Consider the following 24,014-nt stretch of genomic DNA (forward strand, 5'->3'; position numbering starts at 1 on the left):
TGCCCAAAGCCACAGCTGGAGCTGGCACAGCCCACCGGGAATCACAGAACCCACAGCTGGAGCTGGCACAGCCCACGGGGAATCACAGAACCCACAGCTGGAGCTGGCACAGCCCACCGGGAATCACAGAACCCACAGCTGGAGCTGGCACAGCCCACCGGGAATCACAGAACCCACAGCTGGAGCTGGCACAGCCCACCGGGAATCACAGAACCCACAGCTGGAGCTGGCACAGCCCATGGGGTATCACAGAACCCACAGCTGGAGCTGGCACAGCCCATGGGGTATCACAGAACCCACAGCTGGAGCTGGCACAGCCCACGGGGAATCACAGAATCATCTGGGCTGGAAAACCTCTGAGATTGTTGAGTCCAACCCCTAACCCAGCAGCACCATGTTCACCACTAACCCATGTCCCACATCCACATCTTTCTGAGCTTTCCCAGGGATGGGAATCCAGGGCAGCTGTGCCAGGGCCTGACCACCCTTTCCTGAAGGAAATGTTCCCAATATCCACACAGACCCTCCCCTGGCCCAGCCTGAGGCCGTTCCCTCTCCTCCTGTCCCTGTTCCCTGGGAGCACAGCCCGACCGCCCCGGCTGTCCCCTCCTGTCAGGAGCTGTGCAGAGCCACAAGGTTCCCCCTGAGCCTCCTTTTCTCCATGCTGAGCCCCTTTCCCAGCTCCCTCGGCTGTTCCTCAGTGGAATCATGGAATTATTGCATGAGAATCGTGAAAGTGCTGCAGAGATCAGCACATCCATCCTGGCAGGAGCTGCCAAAAGTCACGAAGCTGGTGTGGCAGCACCTTCAGGGGTGTTAACAAAGGTTTTGGTTATTCCAGTGCTGAAATTCCTCTCCCTCCCACAGTCAGTCCTGCCCCCACTGCAACCCCCTTTTTGTTTGTCCCACAGGTGCCTCCCAGGAAACTCAACCCTTCACCTCAGTCTGGGCTGAGCTGGGACAGTCCCCTCAGCCACTGCCAGCTCTGCCAGCTGGGATTCGCTTCCTCTCTCCAAGCAAACAGGGAGCTCCCTCCTGCTGCAGCAGCACCCTCTGGATCCATCCCTGGAGCGTGGCACTGGCTCTCAAGCCTCTCCCAGCAGCAGGAGATGTGTCACTGCTGACAGCTGCCCCAGCCATGGGTACACAAGGGACACAACCCTCCCTATCACTCAGCAGCTGGCTCCAGTCACCAGAATGTTCCATCCATCCCATCCCATCCCATCCCATCCCATCCATCCCTGCAGACAGCAGGACAGGGCAGCTCCTGGGGCTCCCAGGGACCTGAAGGCACCCTGGAGGAGCCAGCTCCATGCTGGATCATCCCCAAGAACCAGGCACACACCACTGATGCTCATTTCCCCAGTCCCAGGAGCAGGAGATCCCAGCTTGGTGCCCCCGGTGACATTTCCCGGGAAAAGAACAGCACAGTAAATGCAAAGGTTAAATTTGCATATTCCCTGTGCTGCTCCAGAGAGCCAGGCAGACATCCAGGAGGAACTGCTGCCAGCCTGGGGCACAGCAGCACCAACAGCCCGTGCCAGTAGCGCTCAGGGACCCGTTCAGGTGGCACCAGGCACCTTCCTGGGCAAGTGGGGAAGGGGAAATGGCCTCAAGCTGCACAGCTGTCATGGCTGTAGCTGGTGTGCAGCTACCAGATAAATACGGACATATCAGAGCCCCAAACTCAACCAACCTAGAAGTAAAACAAGTCCTCAGATGGGACAGGGATAGGCTGGATTCAGGCCAAGCCATCAGGGACCTCAGCCAATCATGTTCAATCCAGAGAGCAGACACATCACTGGACAAGGAGCTGGGTGATGTTAAAACCCAGACCAACTCTGGACCCCGGAGTTTGAACCCACTACATGAAAGGTTCTGAACAATAAAACAGGCTGCTTGACTTATGATCAAGAGGACTTGAGCTGTGATGTCTGTCTCTGTAACACACACCAAGGGAGGTTCAGGCTGGAAATTAGGGAAAATTTCTTCACTAAAAGAGTGGTCAGGCCCTGGTACAGGCTGGAGTCACCATCCCATCACCATCAAAAAATGAGCAGACATGGCACTTCACAGTGTGGTTTGGTGGCCATGGAGGTGTTGGTCAGAGGTTGGATTTGATGATCTTGGAGATTTTTTCCAGCCCTAATGATTCCATGATTCTGTGACTCTCCACAGTAGCATGTGGTTCTCGGAGGGAGCAAAGCAAAGGACCACAGGCAGTGGAGGGGACACGGCTGGGGCCCTGCCTCTGCAGCACAGCCCAGGGCAGGGAGGAGGAAACCACCATCACCTCCTTGTCCCCTGTGAGGGACAGCGTGGATGCACCCCAGGAAGGGCCATGGAGCCACCTCTACATTTCCTAACACAACATCTGCTTCCAACAGTGTCCCTGGGACTGCCGCACGCTAGGGTGTCCAGGGAGGCCACAGAAACCTGCCCAGCAGAGCTGCAAAGGCCCCAGACTGAGCACAGTGCTCCTGACACCTCCTGGGGTGGTTACACATCCAAGTGAATGGTCCGGGGTGAATGACCCAGCAGGGAAGGGTGGGGAGAGCTGGCTCTGGCTAAGCAAGTAGGGCTCTCTGGGACAGCCCTCAGGCTCAGCCCAAAGCTCCCAAAGCACAGGGAGAACCCCTGGGGCAGCTCACGTGGGGGAGGTGCAGAGGGTCCCCTCAAGGGTGGACTCAGGATCCCCCAGCTCCAGTCATGGAACCCCAGGGTCACTGAGGTTAGAAAAGACCTCCAGGTTCATGAAGCCCATCCTTCAATCCTTTGGCACCACTAAACTGTTGAAAGAGCATTCCAGAGTCATCATTTCCAATCACCTCCTGCTTTCCAAGCCTTGGCTGCCCCTCCAGGTGTTCGTGTGGTGCTCTGAGGGATCCCCATTCCTGGTCTCACCTCCTTGGAAGCTCCTCTGGAACACAAACTGAGGTGGCAATGCTTGAGAGGGAGCAGAGTTTGGGGATGCCCCTGAGCCCAGAACTGTCACCTGGGGAGAGCACAGGGTCCCCAGAGGGGCAGAGGGCACTTGTTGCTGGTTTTGCAGGAGGAGCTGCTCTGGTGGGCACCAGTAATGACCCCTCCTTGCATTCCCACAGGGAGCAGGGCTCTCCCCAAGCCTCGGTTCTCCTGCAGGTTGGATGCTGAATGGTCTCCTGAAAATACAAACATGTGGCCCTTGCACCTGCCATGGACTTGGAGACAGGAGGCCTCTCCTGCCCAGAGAACACTCTCTGTGCCATTTGTCACCACCCTGGTGGTGTCAAACTGTCCCCCTGTTCCATCCCCCTTTGCAGCTGCAGCCCCTTGAGCCATGTCCATGCCAAACTCTCGGTGTGTCCTCAGCATTTTGGGTCTTTTAGGAGAGAAGAGGATAAGGGATTCCCCAAGGGAGGAGGCATCAATTTACACCTACACCTTCCATTTCCTCCTCACCCAGGTTTTATCCCCCTTCCCACATCCTCCCAGAAATGTGGGAGAGGAGAAGGAGAAGGAGAAGGAGGAGGAGAAGGAGAAGGAGAAGGAGAAGGAGAAGGAGAAGGAGAAGGAGAAGGAGAAGGAGAAGGAGAAGGAGAAGGAGAAGGAGAAGGAGAAGGAGAAGGAGAAGGAGAAGGAGAAGGAGAAGGAGAAGGAGAAGGAGAAGGAGAAGGAGAAGGAGAAGGAGAAGGAGAAGGAGAAGGAGAAGGAGAAGGAGAAGGAGAAGGAGAAGGAGAAGGAGAAGGAGAAGGAGAAGGAGAAGGAGAAGGAGAAGGAGAAGGAGAAGGAGAAGGAGAAGGAGAAGGAGAAGGAGAAGGAGAAGGAGAAGGAGAAGGAGAAGGAGGTTTCCACCAGATGCAAACCCATGGGCTCACACACTGCCCATGCAGTGCTGACCACAGCCCAGGTGTCTGGCAGAGCCTGTCCTTACCCTGTGTTCAACCATTTTGTTTCATTTCTTTTGGTCCATGTCCCTGATTTTTGTGTCCCTCCTGGGTGACAAACAAGCTGTGGCCTATTCCCCTTCATGAGCTGTGTGCCCATGCCACGCTGATTTTCACCCCTGTCCCATGACAGATCAAGGACAGCCCCCAGTGCAGCTGTCCCCATGCCCTGCCTGCTCCCCATGGGTGTGCACAGTGTCACATCTAGCCCCACAGGTGTGCATAGTGTCACACAGTGTCACACGCAGCCCCATGGGTGCACAGTGTCACACGCTGTCACACAGTGTCACACCCAGTCCCACCGGTATGCACAGTATCACACACCAGCCCCATGGGTGTGCAGTGTCACAGTGTCACACACCAGCCCCATGGTGCACAGTGTCACACAGTGTCCTGCACAGTGTCACACACCAGCCCCATGGTGCACACAGTGTCACACAGTGTCCTGCACAGTGTCACACACCAGCCCCATGGGTGCACACAGTGTCACACACCAGCCCCATGGCGCACACAGTGTCACACAGTGTCCTGCACAGTGTCACACGCAGCCCCGTCCCCGTCCTGTGATTTGGGCCTCACAGGCAGGCACAGCACCAGGACCCATCCTGGGTCCCCTCCAGGCTGTGCTTGGCTGGGCAGGGGTTGTCCCCATCCCCTCCTCCTCCCCGGGCATGGCTTTGGGGACACAGGAGGGGCAGCTGCTCTGGCAGGGTGGCCCCAGAGCCAGCTCGGGCCTCTTTCCCCGGAGCTGTAGGGGTGCCCTTGCAAACCCTGCTCTCTCCTTTTCCTCTCTGACACACCCAGTGAGGTTCTGGCTCCCATCATGGTGACAGACCCCTGTGCCATTAAAGCCCCGTCTCCACCATCACTTCCCAGCTCTCCCCATGCCAAGTGCTGGGCTCCTTCCTTTAATCCGCGGGATCTCTGTGGATCAGAGCACAGCGAACAGCAGCCCTGTGGGCAGGGACGGCTCCCAGGGCTTTTTCAGCTGCAGCTCCTGGTTTAGAGCAGTGGCTGGGTCCCTGCAGTGCCACAGGGTGCCAGGTCACCCCAGCTCCTCCCCTGGGGACATTCAGCCCGAGCACGGGGCGTGGGGACAGGCAGAGCACTCCGACGCTGGGATGTCACCTCCCCTGCGGGCAGACAGGCTGGGATAAGCTGCTAGGGATTCATCAGGAGCGCCTCGTGCTCTGTCACACGCAGGGAGGTGGCGGGGGGGCCGCTGGCCCCTCTGTGTCCCTGAATCACTGTCTGCACAGCAGGGCTGGCCCCGCCCGTCCCGGGCCCCAGGGCCAGCACAGCCCCCTGCACACATCCCCCAGCGCAGGGACACACCCCCGGACACACAGGGACACACAGGGACACACACAGGGACAGACACAGGGACACACAGGGACACACACCCAGGGACACACAGGGACACACACCCAGGAACACACAGCCAGACACACAGCCAGGGACACACAGCCAGGGACACACACCTGGACACACCCAGGGACACACACCTGGACACACACCCAGGGACACACAGCCAGACACACATCCAGGGACACACCCAGGGACACACAGGGACACACAGGGACACACACCCGGACACACAGGGACACACAGGGACACACAGGGACACATCCAGGGACACACATCCAGACACACACCCAGGGACACACAGGGACACACAGGGACACACACACAGGGACACACAGGGACACACACCCAGACATCCCACACGGCTTCCAGGGGCTCTCACATCACAGCTCCCACACTGGGCCTTAGCAGTGGCATCAGGAGGACTCAGGGCACAAATGTCATGGCAGGGGAGTCGTGCTCACATGGGCCACGGTGAGGGACTAATTTTAGGAGGAGAGGAGCAAGTTAGAAACACTCAGAAACCCAGACGGAAGCAACAGAGCCCCAACAATTCCAGAGGGTCCATCCCAGCTGCAGTGAGAGGAGGGAGGGGAGTGCACAGCACCCAGGAGCTGCCTTGGGTGGCACCTAAAGCTGGGAGGGGGCAGGGCTGGAGCAGGCACAGGCTGAGCTGGGGGGGGCTTCTCATGGCTATAAAAACAGGATCACAGAATCCTGGAATGGTTTGGATTGGGAGGAACTTTAAGGTTCATCCAGTGCCCTCCCCTGCCATGATCAGGGACAGCTTCCACTGTCCCAAGGTGCTCCAGGCCCCGTTCAGCCTGGCCTTGGAGCAGCCACAGCTTCTGTGGGCACCCTGTGCCAGGGCGTCACCTCCCTCTGCACAAAGAACTTTGTACCATCTAATCTAAACCTCTCTCTAAGTTTAAAACTATTCCCCTTGTCCTGCCACTCTCCACTCGTTTGGGTTGTCCTGGTGAGGGGCAGACCTGGCTCTGACACAGGCACAGCCCCTGCCAAGGTGCCACCGGCCCCTGCACCCAGTGCCACATGTTTGGCTCCCTTCCCCACGGGCATCTTCCAGGGGAGAGCACATTCCCCGTCCAGCTGATGAGGGAGAGCCAAGGGTTGCTCCCCTGTGCAGGCTGCAGCCACAGGGACCTCTTCTCATGGAATCACAGAGCTACAGAATCACAGAATCAGGGAATCACAGAATGGTTTATGTTGGAAGGTACACAAAGGCCAGCCCATTCCAACCCTCCTGCCAGAGACACCTTCCCCTGTCCCTCCCAGATGTCTCTGCACATGCCCCAGGTGTCCCCAGTTAAGATTTTCCAAGCTCCCAGTAAATTCAAGGTCCCCAGAAAATGACGAAACTCAGTGTTCTGAGGCAGAGTTTGTACCTGCAGCCCAGCTGGCCACCCCAAAGCTCAGGATTAACTGTAAGCCTTTAGAAACTCAAGGAAAGCCAAAAATAAACACAGCAAAAGCAAAACATTTCCCACTGAAAAGCCATGGCCAAGGAAAGGCTCTCCCAGGCTGGCTCCCTGGAGGCAGCTCAGGATCATTTACTGTGCCACTGCTACAAATGTCTCTCTTTGTCTGTGCTGCTCCCCTGGAGCTCCCTTCCAGCCTGGGAGAGAAGGGAACAGGGACTGGACACGATCCCGGGCCAGCAGTACCCCAGCCCTCACAGAGCCCCTTCCCAGGGCTTTGGGACCACACTCTGCACCCAGCAGAGGATGAAGCCTCAGGAAAACAGGAATATTGCTGGAGTAGTGAGAATGATATTTAAACAACCATTGTCTGATTTCCAGACCCCACATTGCCCCCAGTGCCTCAGCATCAATATTTGTGTCACAGTAGAAACTGGGCCTTGGTGAAAACTCGGGAGAGATGGCTCCTTGGGCTTGTGGGTGACGTCAAACCTAAGGGTGTCACCTTGGAGTCACCTGCAGATGAAGCTGCAGCCCCTCAGCCAGGCTCTGCCTTCAAGCCCAGCTAAAGTCTCCTCTCACTTCACTCCCTGATGTCAGAAATCGAGGTTCAAACCTGAAACATCCAGGGGCTGAGCCTCCTGCCCCTGCCATGCCCAGGAAGGTTGGGGGAGCAGGATCCCTTTGCTTCCCACCATGAAGGGCTAAAATCCATTCTGTGGCCTGAAATGGACCCAGCCATGTGGGGGATTCAGCAGCTCTGAAGAGAGCTGTGGAAATGTGGGGGAGCAGGGTGAGGTGAGTGATGCAGCCCATGAACCCAGCCCTGGCAGTGTCCAAGGCCAGGCTGGACAGGGCTTGGAGCACCTTGGCACAGTGGAGGGTGTCCCTTCCATGGCACGGATGGCACTGGATGAGCCTCATGGTCCCTCTCAAACCAACCCTACCCATTCCATGTTTCTGTGATTCCCTCCCAAACCAACCCTACCCATTCCATGTTTCTGTGATTCCTGGACTGCCCTGCCTGGCTGGCACACGGGCAGGGCACAGCAGCTCTGTGCCAGCAGGGTTCAGGTTCTCCCCCCTGCCTGCCCACAGCTGCCAGCTGTGCCTGGGGTGATGGGACAGGGACAGCCAGGCGATGCTACCTGCAGCAGTGACCTGAGCAGCAAAGGGACTCATCTGGGAGCCTGGCCTGGAGACATCACTGTCCTGAGCCCCAGCTGCTCCCACTGCTGCTCCTGCTCTTGTCCCAGCCGTGCTGGGGTGGATGCAGAGCAGGTCTACACCTCCACCTCCCTGTCCCCATGGCCTGGCAGTGTCCCACCACCATCACTGGGGTCAATGCCACCACTCAGAGCTCTGGCATCACCATCATTAACCCCTCCTGCCTCAGGACACGTTAGGAACAAACTGAGGGAGGGAGAGAAGAGTTCATAAATCAACTTGTGCCAAAAGAACCAACCTCTGCACTTCAGTGTGTGCTGGACACAGCCCCAGAGTGCTCGCAGTACCCACCAGTGCCCCTCTCCACTTGCTCCTGGCCATCCCAGCTCATTCCCCACTCCCCCCAGCCCTGCTCACTGGGCAGACCCTTGGGCAGGGTTCAGGGACTTGGACTGGAACTGCTCTCAATTATCTCCACTTTTGCTCAAACTGAGCCAAACCTTGACTGCTCAGGCATCCAGGAACAAGAAAAAGCAGTGCCACAAATGCAGCTGGCACGAGGCATGTGGGATGCACTGAGGGATTGTGTTTGGGGCTGGAATTATCAGGATGGCCTGAATTCAAACTATGTCTGTCAGGCAAAGGCAAGCCTCAGCTGGTTCTGTCTTTGCCTGAGTTAAAGGTGAGTGGGGACAGAATTAAATAAATCAATTAAATTCAATCAGCAGGAAGTTGTGCCAGGGCAGGCTTAGGCACAGGTTCTTCCCATCAGGAAAGGTTCTTCCCCCAGAGGTGCTGGCACTGCCCAGGCTCCCCAGGGAATGGGCACGGCCCCAAGGCTGCCAGAGCTCCAGGAGCCTTTGGACAGCGCTGCCAGGGATGCCCAGGGTGGGAGTGATGGGGGGTTTGGGCAGGGACGGGAGCTGGATCCATGATCCCTGTGGGTCCCTCCAGCTCAGGACATTCTGTGATTCCATGAAACACATGGCAGCAGTGGACCAAAGCAGCCAGGCTTCATGGTGGCAATGTCCCCGCAGAGGTCCCAGCCTTGCAGGTGACAGGAGATCCAGAAGAGCTGTCCTAGCTGAACTTTCAGGCAGAAGCTGCCAAATCTCTTTCAGCCCTGGGACACTGAAGGCTCCTCCAGCCCCCAGGAGCCATTTCCAAAGCAATTCCTGTTCGAGTCACCCCACACCTGGATGTGCAGATGCTCAGGGCTGCAGATCCTCACCAGTGCAGGGCAGGAACAGGAAATGCCACACTCCTGGAAACCCAGAGCACCCCTGTGCTGCCACAGAGTGCTCTCCTCCTGTCAGCAAAAGGGGCCTGGAAAAACAGGAGGGGAGGGAAACCTGTTTGGAAACTGATGCTTCCTGCTGAGCTGGACAGGGGGACAGAGCCAGAGAGCTTCACTTCGCTCAGAAACAGCTCCAAAGTGCCTCCAGCCCAGGGCAGGGATGTTCTGAACAGCACAGAGAGCAGAGATGAGCATCAAACCAGCCTGCAGCACACTCCCCACCCGGCAGGACGGGATGCTGCCAAATTGTGGGATCCTGCCATAGGAACTTTCCCGGCACACGGGCTGCTCTCTGAAGGGAAAGGGACAGACAGCCCTCTAGTGTAAAGCCAATGCTAACCGTGTTTGCATGGCCATAGAGAGCACTGATCAGGGCCAGATCCATGAGGATGTGTGCTTAGGAAGGATCCTGGGCACAGGGAGAGGGATTTGCTCCGACCATGGCTCCCACTGCTCCTGAAAACATGCCAGTGCCATAGGGATGTGCAGTCCCAGAATCCCAGACTGGTTTGGCTCTGGAGGGACCTTAAAGTCCATCCTGTGCCACCCCTGCCCTGGGCAGGGACATCTTCCACTGTCCCAGGCTGCTCCAAGCTCTGTCCAGCCTGGCCTTGGCACTGCCAGGGATCCAGGGACAGCCACAGCTGCTCTGGGCACCCTGTGCCAGGGCCTGCCCACCCTCCCGGGGAAGGATCTTTCCTGATATCCAGTGTAAACCCACTCTCAGTCAGTTTGAAGCCATTCCCTGTCCCTCCAGATCCTTGTGCAAGTTCTACAGGTCATGGTGGCTTCCAGGTGACCATTTCTCTCTGCAGAGACAAATCCCACATTCCCAAACTCTGGATTTGCTCTTAGGCTTTCCAAGGACCCCTCTGGACAGGGAAGAGTGTGGAGCCCTCCCAGCCTTACCCCAGCACCCCCAAAGGGCTTCTGAGAGCCCAGCAGCTCATGGCACATCCCTGCCAAAGCCCCCATGGGCGCAGGAAAAGCTGAATTTGGGGGCTCCAAAGATATTTTCCTTTCCTCTCCCTCCCCTCTGCTGAGGAGCCAGGCTGAGTTCCCACCTCCCGGGGCACGTGGCTGTGTTGTGCACAGGGATTATTGTCCGTGGCTCCCACCATCACTCACAGCCTTAAGGAAGATGCAAAATTAAAATCAATATTTAAAGTCATCAAACAAGCAGAGGCAAATTTGAACAGCCCCACAATTCACTGTGACATAACAACCCAGGGTGCAGGGATGAGCGCTGAGCTGCACCGCCGAGAGCGCAGTTCTGCCCACAGTCTTCAAAATTTAATGAAAACACACTAGTTTTAAACACTTCCCCAAATCCAGCTCACAAAATCTGTCACTTTGATGTGAATGGTCCCAGTCTCAGACTAATCAGTCACTTTTACTTCCTCTTTAGTAGCTAAAGACGCAAATGAACTCCCAGCAAACCACACAGCTCCGCGAGGAGAATTTAGCAGCCAGATGGTTCTTGCAAAAGATTGGTTTTTAACAAAAAAATAAAAGTGAACCCGTTTCCCCCATGAGCAGCTCACGGGAGATGAGGTGACACATCACAAGCCACTGCCAAGTGTGACATTAGAGCATCACTTATGCCACTGAAATGCCCCTTCCTAAAGCACCATGTAAATCAGAATTATCACTAATAACACATCAATTAGTGCAAGGCACTGTAATTATCCCGTGCACTCAGGGAAGAAAGGGAAGCATCACACTGGAATGCAAACATCCCTTTGTTTCCAGGCGAAGGTGCAGCACGGAGAGAGAAAACAAAGCACAAAATGCTGGAAAGGCACCAGGATTCCCAGAGCCAGTGGAAGGAATGTGTCCAGCTCCCATGGGATGGAAAAAAGCTGGGATGGGCTGGAAACTCCCATCCAGGCAGTGAACCTCCCTCTACTGCTGAATCCATTTGCTTTCTCTGGACTGTTCCCACCTCCGTGGAATTGCAGCTGGGGATGGGGATCAGAGCACAGCTGACAATAAAGACTCTCCAGACCTCCATGGATCAAGGGCAGAAATGCTGGACAAGGAAGTTTCTGTGAGTCAACCCCAGCAAAAAAAGCACCATGGGGCAAAAGGGTTTGGATCCCCTCAGGATGCAGATCCTGGAAGGAAGAAGGAGCTCATGTCTGGGCTGAACTGGGGCAGCAGCACAGGAAACAAATCCCATTCCACAGGTGATCTGGGGATCTGCAGGGTGGGAACCCTGGACTCCTTCACATGTTTCTGACTCACTGCTAAACAACTCCTCAGCACCATAAAGAGATAAATCATGTGCTGGGTACCCAAATGTCAGAGCTTTTTGAGTGAGTGACAGAGGACAGGATTAAGAAGTAATATTGTCAAGAATGGGACAGGAAGTGCAGGAAGTTCGGCCCCTGGGGCTCCAGCCCCTTCCCAGCTCTGCTCCCTGCTCTGGACACGCTCCAGCCCCTGCAGGTCTCTCTTGCCAGGAGGGTCCCAGAGCTGCCCCAGCCCTGGAGGTGCCCCAGCAGTGCCAGCACAGGGGACAGGCACTGCCCTGCTCCTGCTGCCACCCCAGGGCTGACATAGCCCAGGAGGACCAGAGATGACCAGAAGCCTATAGGATGTCACAGAACCAGAGAGCCACAGAGTCCCAGAACGGTTTGGGTGGGAAGGGACCTTAAAGCTTGTCCCAGTCCACCCCTGCCATGGGCAGGGACACGTTCCATTATCCCAGGCTGCTCCAAGCCCTGTCCAACCTTGGACACTTCCAGGGATCCAGGGGCAGCCACAGCTTCTCTGGGCACCCAGGCACACCAGGACCTCCCCACCCTCCCAGGGAACAATTCCTTCCTGTGGGAAATATGGTTATTTAATTCATGTTTTATAAATAATTATAGATTGGGAACTGTGATATATATTGTATGAATTTCTGTAAAGCACCTCCCTGATCTTCCGGGTTCCAAAAATGGAAGGTGAGAACGACTTGCCCCTGCCTACGTGCAGCTCAACTCATTGGGACTCGCAACAGGTCAAACGCTACGTGCCAGCAAAGACGTGCCAGCGAGGACTTACACCGGTCATCACACACCTCTACGACAGTTACTCAAAGCAAGGACTAACTCTGGACATTAGCATTTGAATGTGCCCGGGGACCCTTTCGGGAATTAATGTAAATAAAGTTAATGGTCGATGATTAGAGAAACAATGGGAGGAAAGTTGCCGAGGGGGAAACTAAGTGTATTTAAGTTGGGTCTTTAGGTGGGCAAGTTTGTGAACCCAGCTAGAGACAAGGCTGCCAGGTCCTGTGTCTCTGGGGTCACCCTTGGCTCTACTTTTCCCGGGAGAACTTCGGTCAAGTAAGTTTGCTGTTCGTGGGGTTCGTATTGTTTTGTTTTTATTGTTTGAAATTGTTATAATTTGATTCTAAATTTTGTGATTTGGATGTTAATAAACCAAACTATTGAATTTGGCAATAAATTTGTCCTGGCGTTTATAACAATTTTGGCGCCCAACGTGGGGCCAGTTTTGAATATTCTACGGATCCCTGCTTCTGACCGGGGGGCGCCCCGCCGTAAAAAGCGGCCTGGCAGAGCGGGTAAGTCCGGAAGAACGAACTGGCTTTACGAACCCAGAACCCACAACAGCAAAGGGATTAGGCATTAGGACAAGCTAGCTTGGGGGGGCTCGGGAACTCAGCAGGGGTTTTCCCCTGGAACCGCGGTATTGTTTCACTCGTAAAAATCTAAGTGCACGAAGAATCCACGCAGGAAAAGGACCGTAAGTATAGCGTGGTTGAGTGGGGGTGACCAAGTGCTTGAGAACGTGTATGTGTGTGTGAGTGTGTGTGTGAATGAGACGTGATTTATCACGAAGCGAGAGCGGACCTTAAGGTCGCGTTTCCGCTGCTCCCGCGAGGGACACGGCCGACCGACGGGGAAGCGATTGGAACGTGTGATATTTCGCTTCGTGTGTGAGTGCTACCCGACGGGGTGGGGGAGGTCACCAGGGGTCCTGAAGGAAAGAGGACGTCCCTTTTTGAGTTCGGGGACGAGTAAGCCTTCTTGACCGCGACCAGGGGGGTCGCTTAATTTTTTCGGTGGCGGTTACAGAGCCCCGCCGTTAACCGAACATCCACGGAACGGTCATCCGCTGGATCATTAAGTTAACGGCATCGAGTTCGGAAACTCGAGATTTAATTTTTGGTATCCCATAACTTCTGTGCCACGGGGAGTATGGGATCAGATCTCAGCAGAGATCGGGAGGATTCTTTAAGGGAAACCTCAGCGAGGGCTGATCTTGAAATTCCTCAGAAAAGTCCATTAGGAAAGTTGTTGCAAGGTTGGCAAGAATGCCCAATTAGGAGAGGAGCATCTAAAGATCGGATGATTTATTTGTGTATGAATGTTTGGGGAGGAAAGGAGATAGGACCTAATATTATATGGCCTGTGTTTGGTACTTTTGACGAATGGGCGTGGGAAGCTCTGTGAGAACATGTAGCGAAGAAGAAAAGGAGAGAATTTGAGGAATTGGCATATGTTCTGTTATGGTATGAGGTACGAGTAAAGCTGTGTTCTGAGGAAAGGAAAACACGGAATGAACTGGACTACGGGATAAACTTCTCTCACGGCTCGGTGGCCCCCGTCCTGCCAGCCCCTACCCCTACCACTTCCTCCTCCCCGGCCTTCTCAGGGGCAGAGTTAACACTGCCATCCGAGACCCATGCGGAGCCCCGAGCTCAGCGGCCACTCCAAAAACCTCCCTCCCGTTCAAGGAGATTCCCGAGAGGGAATCCTGCCCCCGTTTCTGGTCCTGACCCCGCACCTCGGCCACCGACGCTAAAATATGGAGAAAAAGAGAAGAAGGGTAAGGAAAACGAAGGGTGGAAGAATAAACCAGACAGGTATATACCAGTTAGAGCCCTGGCTAAAACCAGGACCCCCGAAGGAAATCTTGAAGAGCCCGGGAGGGATTCGGGGTGGGACAGTTGGTGTGAGAGCAAGAATGGCCCGGGAGGAAAAATGGGGGAAAAGAAGCATTCCCGTAAGAAATTTGACAGTAGAGCAAAACAGAAATTACCAAAGGTGAATTGGAATGCATTAGAGAATAACTAGTGGTGTTGAGAAGCGTGCAAATTAGAAATGCGAAAATTCACGTGAGTCTGCAAAAAGAGAAAAAGATAGAAAAGGGATTAAAAGGAATCTTGCCTACTCTTTTCCTTAGTGGTGGTAGATCTTTTACTTCAGGCTGAATACATTTTGGAGACTCCCTAGAGTTGTGTATTTTGCTTTAAGAGTTTTTTTTCTCCTGGACGAGATCGGCGGAGTTGTTTTTTTTCTTTTTCTTTTCACTAACGTGGGAATGGAACGAAACCCGCCCCTTCCCGCAAGCGGCAGGGCGAGTCAGTCCATGGTTGCCGGGAGACGAAAGAAAGCAGCAGTTTTAAAGTGATTAGACAAGGCTGCCCGGGGCAGAAAACCGCCCTGTAAGGCGAAATAAGAAGCAAAAATAGATAAAAGTATTGAAAGAAGAGACCAAGAATGGGAGCTATACTTATGCGTAGGAAATACCTAGGTGTTTGTTCTTGAAAAGCTGAAAATATATCTTCCTTTTAGTTGTCTGTCTACTGTATGTGAAGATTTTGTGCAAATCAAAAGGTTGATAGTATGGTAGATGTAGCTCGTCTATGTTTGAAACAATTGCTACATTTTGAATTCGGATTGTCAGCTTGAGCAGGAATATGGCATTTGTGTTGGCAGACAGTGTACTGCAAGGGTTTTGTGTGTTTCAGTTTTTCTTTCAAAAGGTTGAAGCATGTGGCCGGTGAAGTCCAAATTAAAGCGGCTGTTGAGAGGCAGGAAACTAAATCTTTCTGTCGAGATAGTGTTGGAATGGTAATTGGAGTCAGGATTCTAGTATTAAGTTGAGAAAGTGGTATAATTCTCTGTGTTAGTAGTTACAGGATTTTTCTTTATTCTTTGCAGTTCCTATTCTGTATGTATTTTATCTAGTTGAGAACCGAGATTCTTAATTTTAGATGGTTTGTGTTGTCCCTTTGATATTATGTCTTCTTACTTGCTCCTCAATTTGGAAGATGTGAACCTTGAAGTTGCCCTAGTGCCTGTGTTTTTCTGGTAGAGAGTAAGTGATGTATGAGAGGCAGCATTTTGTCACCGGTGTTAAGTTTGGTCGGTGTTTGCTTGTGTATTTAAGTTTAATAATACGCAAGAATGTATAGCAAATACAAGAGCTTTACTTTGGGAATTAGGCACAAGTTATCTCGAGTTTGTTTGTTAAGAAAGGCTAAGTTTGTGAAGTTTTTTTGGACTGAAGTAAAAAGCAGTAGTGTTAATGTTCTGATAATTGTACTAGATAAAGCTGTCTGATTACCGGGGCCTGATGTTTACAGTGACTCCTGGCTTTAGAAAACTTCTGGGTTTTAAGTTCCGAATTTAAGTAATGTATGGTTTATTACAGAGTAAGTTCTGCTCTTTGTAATAGTTTCTTCTATTTAGTGTGCTTTGTTTTTTTCTGTCTTGTTAAAATACTCCCCCAGGATTATGGGTGAGGTCTTAAGTTTTTCTCTTAATTTGTACAAATTTTGCTTAAAGTTATCCTTTATTAAGTTGTACTACTCACTGACTGTTTGAATTGGCTCTCTGATGAAGGGAAGAAGTCACTTCAGCTACTGCTGCAGGATTGTATCTTGCCACGCTGAAATAGGGGTCTGCAGCTGATCCTGTCTGTGAGAAATGGTTTGTAGACGGATCTGCACGAGTAGTTGATGGGAACTGCCCCGGTATATTAACCGGGAGTTCCAGCTTTTCGTGGATGTTAGCAATCACACGGCGTATGGAGTTCTTACACAGGAGTGGGCGGGAGCCAAGAAACCGGTGGGGTATGTTTTAAATGGCTTACTGAATCCCGGCTATTGAAATATGAGACAATTCTGGTAAATTCCCCGGAGTTAGAACTCCGTACTGCTGCTGCTTGAAACCCCGCCCAGTTTCGGTCCTGGGGAGGATCTGAGGAGTGTAGTCACAATTGCTACGAGGCAGTGGAATTACAAACCAAAATAAGAAGTGTCGCCATCAAGCTAACAGCAGAGCTGAAAGGTCCGATAGTGCTTCTGGAATTGTGTTAATTTTGCTGATCATTAGGAGTGGCTGAAGCAAGGGTGAGAAGCAGTTGTGAAGGCAGATGCTTCTTAGAGGCTGAGTGAGAATGGCCATGGCAGGGTGCACATCGAAAATAGGGACAAAGTGGTCTCATTGTCTCACTCAAGTTGCGTCCTTCTTTTGGCTGTGTGTATCTGAGAATGTGCTGAGTAAGGGTCTGGAATATAAATTTGTAGTTCAGTTAATTAGCAGCAGTGCAGACTCATTACACTGAGGCTGTAGAAACTGAGTGAGGATGTGTGTAACCTTAACAGCTGATTGTCCTAGAAACTGCTGTTGTCACCGAACATTGTAGGATACTGGGTTTTATGAATGTTTGTTTGTATGCCAAATCACTCTGAATGTGCTGAGTTTGATTCTTGAAATAAGCCCAAATTGTTTGTGCTCATCTATGATTTTTTAAACTGAATTTTTCTTTAAAAAGCTAAAACCTGTGTTAATACTATGGGATTTAGAGTAGTCTTAGTGTTTATTGTTTGCTCGCTATATATCCAGTGGACACTGTCAGAAGTATTGGTAGGATGTAAAAAGAATTGTTTGTATGTTTAATAAGAAGTAAAATTTTCTTTCTGATTTTTCCTGTAACAGTACAAAAAAGGGGAAAAATTCTAGATGGTATGGTACATTGGGTGGATAGTGAGGTGAGAATCATAGTGATCCAGGGACAAAATTGTTTTTATGGTAAAGGTGTGAATGTACTATTAAATAACTTGTTCTAATATTCAGATTTTCTGAATGGTAGACATGACAGGGATTCTCTTTATACAATATTCTTGTAGTATTGAGCTGGTTTAGAATTTTGTATTAGGTAAATTCAATCTGAGGAAGTTGCAAGATTTCGATGTATATTCATGAGATACAACCAAGAGGTAAAGTACTAATCAGAGCTTAGAAAGCGGTGTCATTAACCCCTCATTAGGAGAGACCCTTTCTTGTCCTTTTAACTACAGATACAACCATCCGAACAGCTGAAAGAGGCTGGACACACGCCTCCAGGGTTAAGAAACTAACAGCCCCGAGGGAAAACCCCGAATGGAAGGTCATCTCTTCCCCCGGAGATCTGAAGGTCCGGCTGCACCGAGGATGCCAACACCCTGGAAACATTAAGCTGCAGCCTAGAGGAGCCTCAAAGGAAACTTAATAACCACCCGACAAAGAAGACTGAGAGAGGGAAGGGTAACCAGAAGGAAAGTGTTAGAACATCAAGAAGGGTGAATCCGGAGCTCCAGAAATTTAAAGAGAAAGAACTCCAACCCCAGGATATCAGAAACAAATGGCAGAAGAAATATCCATGCGCTACTCTGAACCTGGATGCCCCCCTGCAATCCATATATCCATTTCAAATACAATTATTGTCTTGAAATTTGGGTAGTGCACTGCAAGTGGGGGTGGGGGGGCCGCTAAGGTTATGCCCCAGGTGTTCTGAAGAAAAACAGACTCTGACTATGCGATTCTTAAACTGTGCCACACGTTTGGGATTGATAGAACCAAAGTATCCCGGGTGGTATTCAATATACGAAAAGGGGTTAAAGGGAAAATTAGATCTAAAGGCCCAAGTGTTAGCCACGGAGTGCCGTCGAACTAATGTAGTGCCGTGGGTGGCAGAGCAAGTAAAGTAATCTCGGTAGAGAATTTTTAAAAAAGGAGGTGTGCCGTCCGAACCACCCCGAGGGTCCGAGCAGAGAGCCCCTGCTGTCGCGAAGAAACTTCCCCGTTGTTCGGTTGCAACCCGACAGACGCTGGGCCAGACAGAGGGAAGCCTCTGCGGATCACTCTAGGGAGTGTGACATAAGGCTCCTCCAAAAAGTTACCCCTGTTAAGACACAAGTAACTAGCTAGCACTCAAAGGCAGTCAGGGACATGGGAATTGGAAAGATAGAAGAAAAGCAGAAAAGGCAAACATGGTTCAAGAATCGCTGGTCAGGTGTTTCTCCAAGGAACGGGAAACTCGAGAGAAGAAAACAATTAAGTTAAATACAAAACATGAATTAAAATTATTGACAAAAGAAAAGAAATGGGGGAGTTGTGGGAAATATGGTTATTTAATTCATGTTTTATAAATAATTATAGATTGGGAACTGTGATATATATTGTATGAATTTCTGTAAAGCACCTCCCTGATCTTCCGGGTTCCAAAAATGGAAGGTGAGAACGACTTGCCCCTGCCTACGTGCAGCTCAACTCATTGAGACTCGCAACAGGTCAAACGCTACGTGCCAGCAAAGACGTGCCAGCGAGGACTTACACCGGTCATCACACACCTCTACGACAGTTACTCAAAGCAAGGACTAACTCTGGACATTAGCATTTGAATGTGCCCGGGGACCCTTTCGGGAATTAATGTAAATAAAGTTAATGGTCGATGATTAGAGAAACAATGGGAGGAAAGTTGCCGAGGAGGAAACTAAGTGTATTTAAGTTGGGTCTTTAGGTAGGCAAGTTTGTGAACCCAGCTAGAGACAAGGCTGCCAGGTCCTGTGTCTCTGAGGTCACCCTTGGCTCTACTTTTCCCGGGAGAACTTCGGTCAAGTAAGTTTGCTGTTCGTGGAGTTCGTATTGTTTTGTTTTTATTGTTTGAAATTGTTATAATTTGATTCTAAATTTTGTGATTTAGATGTTAATAAACCAAACTATTGAATTTGGCAATAAATTTGTCCTGGCGTTTATAACACTTCCTAATATATGTCCTAGTATGTGCTACAAGGTTAGGCAGAGGGAATTATGATGGTTGGGCCTGACAAAGAGAACATGAAGGGAGATTTAATTCCAGCCTCCAGCTCCTTCAAGGAACTTGAAAGGATGGCAGAGCCAAACACACCTGTGTATGGCCAGTTGACACAGCAAAGAGCCACAGCCAAGAACTACAGCTTGGGAGGTTCAGTTCAGACATCAGGAAAAGCTTTTCAATCAGTTCCAGTACTGGGAAAGGCCTGCAAGGCTCCATCATTGGAGGTTTCCAAAGCTTGGATAGAGAAATCCACAGCAGACCTGAGGTGCAATACTCCTGTTCTGGATTCTCCCACCAGCACCTCCAGGATTCTGGGATTTGGCCAGGTTTGTGTGTCCTCAGAGAGGTCCCTGCCCCTGCAGGGGGTCAGGAAAGGCTTCCAGCACAGGGTGCATCTGAGGACTAGAGAGCTCCAGGGGAGCTCCATTTAATTACCATCGATGTGGGACACCAGGCTGGGGTGGCTGGAACCAGTCCACATAAAACTGGCCAGGGGCTTTGTCCCCAGCAGCAGCCAGCACAGCAAATACAGGGACAGGAGAGCATCTGCAAGGGTCTGCTGCCATCCTGAGTGTCCCACTGCCATTCTGAGTGTCCCTGGTGCCATCCTAAATGTCCCTGCTGCTATCCCAAGTGTCCTGCTGCCATCCTGAGTGTCCTGCTGCTATCCTGAGTGTCCCTGGTACCATCCTGAGTGTCCTTGCTGCCATCCTGAGTGACCCTGGTGCCATCCTGAGTGTCCCTGCTGCTATCCTGAGTGTCCCTGCTGCCATCCTCAGTGTCCTGCTGCCATCCTCAGTGTCCCTGCCATGGCCCCTGGCTGTGACCCCTGCTTTTACCCCCTCTTTGATCCCTCCCCAGCCCCTGCTCTGACCTCACAGGGAGCCAGCACGATGTTCACCATCGCTCCTGCCGCAGCCCTGCCACGCCCAGGGACAGACCCAGGCACTCCCACCTCACCAGAGGGACATGGGGGCCACCCATGGTGCTGCTCCAGGCCAGGTGACAAAGGGCTTGGGCTGCCACACCCCGACAGGCCACGGAGCTGTGGAGGAGGACAGGGTATCTCCATCCTGGGAAAGACATCCATCCTTGGGAAGACATCCATGCTGGACAGGACACGCCCCTGAGCAACCAGACCTGGCTTTGAAATCAGCTGTGCTTTGAGCAAGAGGTTCTTCAGATACCTCCAGAGGTACTCCAGGTGTATCCAGGTAATTCCTCCAAAATATTCCATGATTTCATGAAAGCAAATATTCTGAGCCTGGCCTTGCCTGACCCATGCAGACAGGACCCAACACTGCTACTTGAGAGTCATCAGGGTGATGCCTCAAAATGCTGGGCCTTCCAGAAACTGAACTAAAAAAATCCCATCACCAGAGTGTTTGTGTTTTCTTGTTTCCAGTATCCTTGATGCTTTGTATGTGCTTGTGGAGTGTTTCTGCTTTCCTTGACAACCAGGGAGGATTCCAAATAAAACTCAAGTGCTTTTCTAATCCCCTGGTTCCAGGAGAGGGACAATAAATGCTGTAAAATCTGCTGGTGCTGTTGATCAGCTGCAGTGTGAAGGTTGGGAGGAAGGTGGGCCAGCCCAGAGATGCAAACCTGCTGTGGATGCAGCAACAGCCCTCAGGAGGTCATCAGTCTTGTCACCTGACACTGTGGCACTGCTGAGGAGGTGATCAGTGACTGCTCAGACCTCCACATTTCAGCTCTGGGCTGAATTTAGGAATATCCTGGGTCCCTTGGGACATAACTCAGCATCACTCTCCGAGGGACAGTGCTGGAAAAGCTGAGACTACATCACAGAAGGGCTCATTGACCTGGCCAAGGATACAAAGAAGGCAGAAGCAGGGCCAAGACTCCAGAGGCCTTCTAGGAGTGCTCCAAAAGCAAAGCAAGCATGGTCAGAGCCTGTGCCACACCACAAGATGTGCTCTGCCACACCGGCAGGGCCTGGCCGTGAGCTGCACACAGCCCGAGGGAAACAACATCCGTGGCACCTGGTGCCACTGCCCCGAGCCCACACAGCCCCCCTGAGCACCGCACAGAGGGAAACCAGCCACTCCAGGCTCCAGCCCCTGGGTCCCAGCAGTCTGTCAGACACAGCTCAGGCTGAGGTGAGTTTGCATATTTGAGCAAACTCTGCACGAATTCCTTCGGCGTCTCTGCGCAAGCACGGCAGGAGCCACCCTCAGCCTCTTTTAGCTGATTAAGACTTTTCAGTACAATTGTCCCATTTTCCCTCAGCCTCTGGAAACCTCCAGGAGTTGCAGCCACAGCAGGGAAGGGGAGGAGAAGCTGGGCTTTGTGTCTCACCAGCCTCACTCCTCCCTCCCACACGGCCGTGTGCCTGTGCTGGAGAAGCCCCGACACCCTGCTACTCACAAAGCCCAGGGGATCCGGCTGGCTCCGGGACACAGCACAGAGCTTTCCGCACGGCCAGGAGCGCCAGGCCCTCCAGCAGCTGCCAGCCCCGGCAGGCCCCAGGCTGAGGACGCTGCCTCTCGCAGCCCCTCTGGGCAGTGCCGCAGGATGCTCCTGTTCTACTGGGGCTGGGCCTCCTGCACGACGGCAAAACCTCCTCAGGAACATCAAAAGAGGCGCCCGGCGCTCGGAGATCCTCTTAATGAAGGTGACAGCGGCAGAGAGCACTGCAAATGCGAGGGGAAGAGGCCGCCCAGCTGGTCGGAGCAGCTCCCTCCTGTCCCTGCGGGCGAATCCCGGGCTGCAGCTCCAGCGGCTCCGGGATGGGCTCCCAGCACGGCTCGGGCAGGGATCAAAGCCCGGCTCTGTGCAGCCTGCCTTGTCCTGCTCTGTGCGGAGGCCCTGCCTCGGGCGATTTCCCCTCTCCTTGCGCAGGCCCTGGGAGGATGGGAAGGGCAGGGCAGGGCAGGCAGGAGGCCCAGCCCGCCCGGGGCAGGCCGCAGTGCCTCAGCCAGCAGCACGGTGCGTGCAGGGGTGCAGCAGCCTCGGGGCATCCTTCCCTTCCCCGCCCCCAGCTCACAGGCTCATCGCTGCTTCCGAGGGGAAAAATGTGGAAAATTCACATCTGTGCTGCTGGATTTTGTGGATTTGGGTTATTCCCTTGGAAGGCTCAATGGCCAAAGTCGTTGTTGGGGTCAGGAGAAGATTACCCAGCACAGGGCCTGTGTCAGCAGACACAGACCGGCCCAGGGAATGTGAGATCTCAGCTGTGCATCCCCGCGGCCCTTGCCAGCTTCCAGCCCCACAGGATGAGCAGATGGAGCAACAACCACCCTGCTGCCCTCTCATTCCGGGCCCCTGGAGCAGGGCAGGGAGCAGGGCAGAGCGGAGAGGGATGCTGTGTAACAAATGTCCCCACGCTCCTTCCCACCGGTGACTCCCTCTCGTCCCCACTCCTTTATGGACACAACAGGCTCCCGGGAGGATTTCCCAAGCCAAGCCCGGAGCTCCTGGGATGGAGGGAATTAATGAGGGGCCCGGCTGGTTCAGCACGTGCCCAGCCCTCCGCACTTCCTCACTGCCTCTCATTGACTCCTCCTCTGGCCCAGCTTTGTCTGGGAAAACATCCCAGATCCAGCAGGGAACAACGACGTCTGCACCAGTTCAATGCCCAGGCACCGAGTGGTGCAACAGCACCTCCACCTTTTTGCCCTAAAATTCCTCTCTAAGCACATTCCTCTTTGGAAAACCTCTCTAAACACAGCCTTTGATCGGCCTGTGGAATATAGGTCTGAGGTCTGTGCCGCCTGCTGCGAAAGGGGGGACAAAGCCCAGAAAATGCAGTAGCCCCTTGATAAAAAATTTACATTATAAAGACAGGAAACACAGAATAATGCAATGAATGCTGTCTTCTCTCAAGAGGAAAAAAAGAGCTGCTCTCACATGGGTGATGTTGATGTAGGTTCTCATATTAAAGGGGTTTATATTCGGGGTTAAAAAAAAAAAAAAAAGAAGGAAGCATAGAAAGCCCTTTTTCAGTAAAAATGAATTGTGTTAATAAGGCAGCAAGTGCTGAGAACAGGGAAAGCTCTGCCTGTCCAACTGCCCCTGGTGGCTATTTCTGGCTTACAAGGCACTTGAAGCATCCTGGCAGCCCACAGCGGGAAATGTAGTCCAGATCCAGCAGGATGGACACTCAGCTAAACAGAATCCCCCAGGTTCATAAGGACTTTCCAGCCAAACCTGCCAGCAAGCCCAGCTCCCCAGCCTCTCACAGGAGCAATTCATAAACTGCAGCAAAAAAAGCAAATAATTCAACCCCAAACTCCTCCAAGCCTTGTTCTATAAATAAAGCCGTTGTAACACAGTTTTTATATTTCATTATCCCCTGTGTTGTTCCACACGATGCTGGCGGCAGCCGGGAATGTCAGTGCGTGGGGCGAGCAGCGCTGCAGCAGCGGCGGGGATGGGAGCGGAGGGGCTCGGGGTGCCCGCACCACACCCAGCACCTGGGCGCTGCTCTGCCAGCACGGCGGGTGACAAAGAGCCCCCGGCAGAGCCTGGCACCGGCGGGCTGAGCACGGGCACGGAGCTGCCGGGCTCAGCCCGATGGTAACCCCTGCCCCGGGTACGGCCCCGGCAAATGGAGGCTCGGATATCAGCATCCCCTCAGGGCCCGGGGAGAAGCTGACACCGGAGCCTGCTCCCAAGGTGTTCCTCGAAAAGGAATAAATTGGCCATTTCACGTTTCAGATCGACACAAAGCCCCTCGAGGAGGCGGTGTGCGGTGTGGCTCACAGCTTGGATGTGTCCTTTGATCGTCACAAATAAATCAGGGTGCCCTCCGTAACAGAAAGGAAAAGAGAATTGTATCTGTGTCGCTGACGGGAAAGAGAAACGAACTGGAGACAGCACAGCGGGGAGCAGAGTCCGAGCAGCCAGAGGCTCCGCATGCCCAAATCTCCCCTGCCCAGCACCTGGCCAGCCCTGGAGCTCCCACGATGGGCTGAT

General features: G+C 52.9%; 1 protein-coding gene across 1 annotated transcript in view; it reads right to left on the reverse strand.

Annotated features, from left to right (window-relative positions):
- RTN4R (reticulon 4 receptor) overlaps nt 1–24,014 on the reverse strand; it is an 87,220-nt gene that overhangs the window by 61,060 nt on the left and 2,146 nt on the right. The window lies entirely within an intron of this gene.

The sequence above is a fragment of the Prinia subflava genome, chromosome 19 (assembly GCF_021018805.1).
Source record: "Prinia subflava isolate CZ2003 ecotype Zambia chromosome 19, Cam_Psub_1.2, whole genome shotgun sequence".
In the NCBI taxonomy this organism is placed as follows: Eukaryota; Metazoa; Chordata; class Aves; order Passeriformes; family Cisticolidae; genus Prinia; species Prinia subflava.